Genomic DNA, 6,568 nt, shown 5'->3' with positions numbered 1-6,568 from the left:
AAACTTACAAATTTTCGTCTATTGGGGAGGATGGTAGTAGTGAGGGGGGCAGGGAAGAATGCTTAAAAAGTGATTAATGACTTGTCCTTAACTAAAATATTGTTAAAAAATTCTCTTCTTCCAATAAGAAGATAAAAACATCTTTTAAGTCTCTTTTTTTAGCTTCTGTTTGGAAGCGTATTTAAAAAAATACTGATTAACTTTTCACCAACTAACTACCTGAGATGTTATTAAAGTATAATTAAAACTTGTTAACTAAAATATTAATAAAAGCATACATCTGCTTCCTGTCGAGGAGTTAAATTCTTCTTTTTTAAGTCTTATTCGTGTTTGTGCTTGAAGGCTTGTGGAAAAAGCTGGTTAACTTGCTTTTTTTTTTTTTATTGCCAAAGGTTGATTCTTAGAATGCCTTTGCAGCTCAATATTGGGATGTGCTTAGAAGTTACCAGTATTTTGTCCATAAACCACCCCGTCTGGATTTCCGTCTTTATTTCCCGCTATCTTGGATGTGGGTCTGTGTCAGTGTCCTTCATCCTCAATCTGGTATAGTAGCGATGTCACCTAAGCTTACGTGAATGTAGCTGATGATGACTGCAAAGCAGTCGAAACGTGTACTATTAATGATTTTATAAAATTGCCAAAGGTAAATAAAGGTATCGATTAGGTGGTTAAATATTGCTTTGATTGTTAGATTGTCATATCGATCTGGACATGAAGTGGATAGTTTGTGATACACATGAACTGCAATGCATTAGATCTGAAAATATAGAATACAACACAACTAAATATGACACACAGGATACAACAGCACAACCTTTCTGTAACCTTGACATCAACATGAGTACTGTTCACGTCTTTTGGTTTGGGTCAAGAGGGAGTCAGCTCCAAAAGTTCAGAAACAGAAAAACTAATGTTTGGTTTGGGGCATGAGAGAGCCAGCTTCTTCTGTGGAGTAGTAGGAGAAATAATGCTCAGGGCTGCCACCTTTTTGGTACCAAATGAAAGAGGACATTTTTCAGAACAAGATGGGATTTATAAATCAAAATGCAAAATAATAATATGGAATTGCCTCCTTTATGCTGCAGGCCCTTCAATTGTTAATGTCATCTCCAAATGTTATCACTTCCAAATATTTAAAAGTAATACTTACATAACTCAGAATATGTTAAGAGATTTGCTTATTATTCATATTCAGAGAATGCTAAACATACAGTATTTCACACTGACTGGTGTACGTGAAACAAGAGCTGCTAAAATCCTATGGGACTTTATGGTAATGAAAGCCATAAATAAGAGGGAGCTGAGGAAAGTAGCATCCTGTTATAAATAGCATGGGAGTTCATAAAAATTACAAATTCAAGACTGAAATACAACTGAATAGATCAAAACTTTTCACAATCAGTCAAGAAAATATTACTACAATCAAGTGATTTTATCAATAGAGTAGAAGTCCGTTATAGTGAGTATAAGATATAGGAAGAATCCCGTTGTAATAACATTTTTTTAAATGTTCCTCAAATATTCTTACATGGCTAAAACGAGAACCCTTTCACAGATTCATTCGGTATTGCAAGTGATTTAGCATGTGTTATATTTTCCATTACCAATATTTATACACTCCAGCGTACAAGCCTAGCAAACACTATAAATAATTTTTTCCATATAACTCTCAATATTACAGCAGGCATATTTGCATATTAGTGTAAGAATTTTAGACAATTTGATTTTCAACCTTCTGAGAAAAGATGGCAAAAATTGCAAACAATTTTATTAGCCACTATTACATTCTTGTGTGTGTCAAGAACTTGTGTCAAAAAGAATGGATTTCTCACAGGTTCCTTGGGTTGGTTAATCTGTTACAGCACTGAATTATTGTTTTTGTTAGTTGTTTTACGTCGCACCGACACAGACAGGTCTTATGGCGACGATGGGACAGGAAAGGCCTAGGAATAGGAAGGAAGTGTCCGTGGCCTTAATTAAGGTACAGCCCCAGCATTTGCCTGCTGCAAAAATGGGAAACCATGCAAAACCATCTTAAGGGCTGCCGACAGTGGGGTTTGAACCAACTATCTCCCGGATGCGAGCTCACAGCTGTGCACTCCTAACCGCATGGCCAGCTTGCCCGGTCTGAATTACTGGGATAGATAATTCTTTATCGAGGCACTTTTATTGTTGTTAAAAAAACTATCGTTACTCATGGTGCAACTGAATTTGAAGCTTTATTTACTGTTGTTGTGTATGATGCGAAAGCATTTATTGTGTCCTCTTTCATGCGCATCTAAACTCTCTTTCTGTGTGAGATGTGAACAGAATGTGCTATTGTTAGTGATTCTACAAAGTAGTGAATAAAACATTTCATTATCAGTGGAAAAAACTTACAGATGGTAAAGAAAAGCAGTAAGAAACAAGACAAGAGGGTGTAAAGAGGTAAATAAAGTTGTTAAATAAGCTGAGATATTTTTAATTTTAAATGTACCTTAAAGTAAATATCATAAGCTTATATAGGCCTAATAACAATACAAATAATGGTAATGAGTGTGCCACATTCTGTTCAGAAACTAACCTTTCAGTGCCGGCACAGCATAGAGAAATATAATATACAAAATATTATTTTGGGTCAGTTACTATGTGCAATAAGGAAATCTGTTCCAGTAAAAACATTTATGCAAGAAGCTTCTTGAAAAGATTCAAAAAAATTTAAATACAATTCTGGACAACATTTGATTAATTACACTCAAATATTGTACACATGCAAAAATAAATATGTGAATGTTTAAAGAATTCGGATCAAGTCCGAACATCCAATGTAGGCTCCTGGCACTTAACACAATGCTGTCCGTTCACGTATCAATACGTGTTTGCAAGCATGGTGCTCTGCAGCCGATCACGTATGAATACGTGTTGGTGCAAGTCTGTCTTCTGGTGCCATCTAACAGTTATTGAGGAACTATTTTGAGATTATCGTTGATGTACCTAAATGGTAGAAAATCTCCGCTTCTTTTAGTACTGGTTTTGCCCGTTTTAGTCCGTCAGTGGCATTTGTTTTTGCCTTCGAATATCTTCCGTGTATCCATCAATACTAGTAAACAAAAATGGCAGTGCCGGTAAACAAAACCAATGGACTGACTCCTGGTGATATTATACATGAATTATACCCTGATAATTTGTCATATGTTTCCCGTGATTGTGAGAAGAGTGAATATGAATTGTCTAATGATAATTCTAGTGCCAGAGAAAGTGATGCGGTGAATGACACGTTTCTTGCACCATGTGAACAATGACCTGTTCCTTCAGATTGCAAAGATGGTCTAGATATAAATACTATTGATAATATTCTCCCTATTTCTGGCAGTGAGTGGCCTAACGGGATATTATACTGTTTTTGTAGTCTTTCTCGTGGACGCCTGGCGTTAAAATTTCGCCGAGTGAACCTGAAAATATAGCTAGGTTATGATGTCAAGTTGTTCATTTGTAATGATTTATTGGCATATATGGTGGAGGAATCAAACAGATATCATTACCAGAATGAACCGAAATATAAAATCTCACCAAAAACATTAAAATCGACAGATATAACTGTAAATGAACCCAAAATTATTAAATTATGATACCCTGCAATAACTCCATGTCTCTGCCAAAACCTTCCGGCCACAGGGGCCAGTTATACGTCAGATGGGCCGGAGAGCAATGTGTTAAGAAGCTTAAATAACCTACTGAGTGATATTCAGAACACGTGCATAAACATAGTAAAATTGCTATATACCATATGAATCAATTTTGATGTCCCAAACTGCAACATACCACTAACTGATACATTGTTATTGATATCAACTGTTGGTACCAGATCAATAAAATTGGTGTATGAAATCTTGTTATATATATTGGAGTTTTCATAGCAAAGTTTTAAAAATCACAAAACGAAGGGTGAATTAAGAAGAAACTGTTTACAAATTAGTGAAAAAACTGGTAAAATGAATCAAATTTGCGATGTGTTGCAACTGTCAACATTCACATTCATGCAATAGACATTAAAAAACACACAATGCACCTACCTTACCACTATTTATAAGAATTTGTGAGAAAGCCATTCACAAAAATAAAGAGTTCCTACCTATTATTGATTTAAGAGGTAGAGTTTCTTTCTGTATCATGAAAAGAAATAATATTTTAGTGATATTAACAGCAAACTGACCGAGTGCTCTACAATCTGCTTCATGTTGCACCAACACAGACAGGTCTTACAGCAACGATAGAACAGGAAAGGGCTAGGAGTGGGAAGGAAGTGGCCAGAGCCTTAAGGTACAGCCCCAGCATTTGCGTGGTGTGAAAATGGGAAACCACAGAAAACTATCTTCAGGACTGCCGACAGTGGGGTTCGAACCCACTATCTCCCAAACACTGGATACTGGCCGCACTTAAGCGAGTGCAGCTATCGAGCTTTATTTCGTCTCATTTTTGGTTCTGTGAACAGGATAGATTGAATTGACAGCTATTTTTATGTTATGTTTAGAGTTCTTCATTCACCGGTGGAAACAATAAGAAAACCAATCTATTCTGATCTCCAATGACTAAAGCATTACAATGTTGAGTGGGGAAACAAAAATCAATAGATCTGGCTACAAAACATGAAACTGTGCAGGCTAGAGAACAAAGTAGTGTGTGCAAATGTGAAATAGGCAGATGATATAATTAAACATCTTTCACTCTTTTTACTATCCTTGAAAATTGAAAAAATCATGAACCCTTAAAAGGTAGCATTTCAAACAGGAGTAAAAGAAAAACTGCCTACTGTGGATCATACTGACCTCAAGGCTGCCTTTTTTGTGGTTTACCCAGCAATGAGCTTCAGGAGTTCCTTTATCAGGGACTGTGTTAAAATCTAAGGCAGCAGAATTGGCTCTCAGAGTAAATATTTCAGATTTTGAGTGCAACAATGGATGGTTAAACTGATTTACAGCCAGACATGGTATTTCATTTCACACAATAGAAGGCGAATCGGAAAGTGATGAAAAAAAAACCTGTCAATGACTGGCTCCCAAATCTTTGTGAAATTCTTAAAAGATAAGAGATCAAAAATGTCTATAATGCTGATGAATGTGTACTTTTCTATAATACCCAACAGGACTCGTGTGGTGCAAAGGTGCAAAGCTTAGCAAAGATGATCTAACTGTAGGTAGTGATAAACTAAGATCGATTATCATCGGCAAGTCAGCCCACCCATGATGAGTATTTAAAGGTGGTGCATCTACGAAGCACGGACGATGTCAGTGCATTTTAAGAAGTGGCTTCAATCATTTGGCTTGAGGATGGGGTCGAAGAACAAAAGAAATATTCTTTTTGTAGAGCATTGTCCTTCTCATCCCAATGTTGTGCTGAACTGGTATTCCTTGCCTTCTTCTTCTTCTTTAAATTTTTTTTTTACAATAGGCTTTACGTCGCACCAACACAGATATATCTTATGGCGATGATGGGATAGGAAAGGGCTAGGAGTGGGAAAGAAGCGGCCATGGCCTTAATTAGGGTACACCCCCAGCATTTGCCTGGTGTGAAAATGAAAAACTACAGAAAACCATTTTTACCAGGGCTGCCGATAGTGGGGTTTGAACCCACTATCTTCCGAATGCAAGCTCATAGCCGTGCGCCCCTAATCACACGGCCAACTCACTCAGTGACTGGTATTTCCTCTTCCAAATTGTTCTAGCATAATACAACCACTTGATAAGGGCGTATTTAAACTTCTTAAACACTGATTTCATAGTATGCTGAGGAACTCCTTAAGGTGTAGGCTTGAGGTAAAGAAACTGCTGAAATGGAATGTATTGGAAGCTATCCCAGATTTGCAGTTTAGTGGGAAATCATATCCCCCAATGCAGTTGCTGCATGTTTCAGACATGCTTACTTCTAACAAAGTGAAACAGAAATTGAAGTTATTTAGGAGGAACTTCCTGATCTGGAAGTACCATATAGCTAGAATCAAGTGACTTCTCAGCTTTAAGTTTCTTGTCAATCTGAAGATTAGATGGCAGTACTTTGTATCATAAAAACCTGTTTGTTGAAACTGTCACTTTATCTCCTCAGCCGTGTATTTCTAAAAGCTAGATTTATATTGAGTATGATCGATCATCTGCTGTATAGATTTTTTGGTATGTGCACTAATGAGTTCTCTTACTGACATTCAAAGGTGCTGTTGAAATCAATTAGTAATACCTGTCAACTGATGTAAACAAACATTTGAGTTTGAAACAAAAGGGCAGATAGCAGTAGTTGTTAACTAATTAGAAATAAAGGCAGAAGTAAATGATTGTTTAATTTTAATAACAGGTACTGAAATTAAATAGGAATGTGACAAGATATGGCAGTATGCATCACTGATTTCACAGGCTAGTTTATATATTCTTACATCTAGCTGAATTTCATAAAGGCTCTTACCATTGTAAATTCATAGCAAAAAAAGGTGGTTATTACTTTACTGGGGCTTGAAATATGTTTTCATGATACACGCACAATTGAGTTAGGTTAGGTGACACTGTTTGAGTAAGAACTAAAACGTTTGCCACGTAAGTTTCTG

Source organism: Anabrus simplex, chromosome 1 (assembly GCF_040414725.1).
Source record: "Anabrus simplex isolate iqAnaSimp1 chromosome 1, ASM4041472v1, whole genome shotgun sequence".
Lineage (NCBI taxonomy): Eukaryota > Metazoa > Arthropoda > Insecta > Orthoptera > Tettigoniidae > Anabrus > Anabrus simplex.
The sequence above is the reverse complement of the archived record's forward strand: the minus strand, read 5'-3'. Positions refer to the sequence as shown.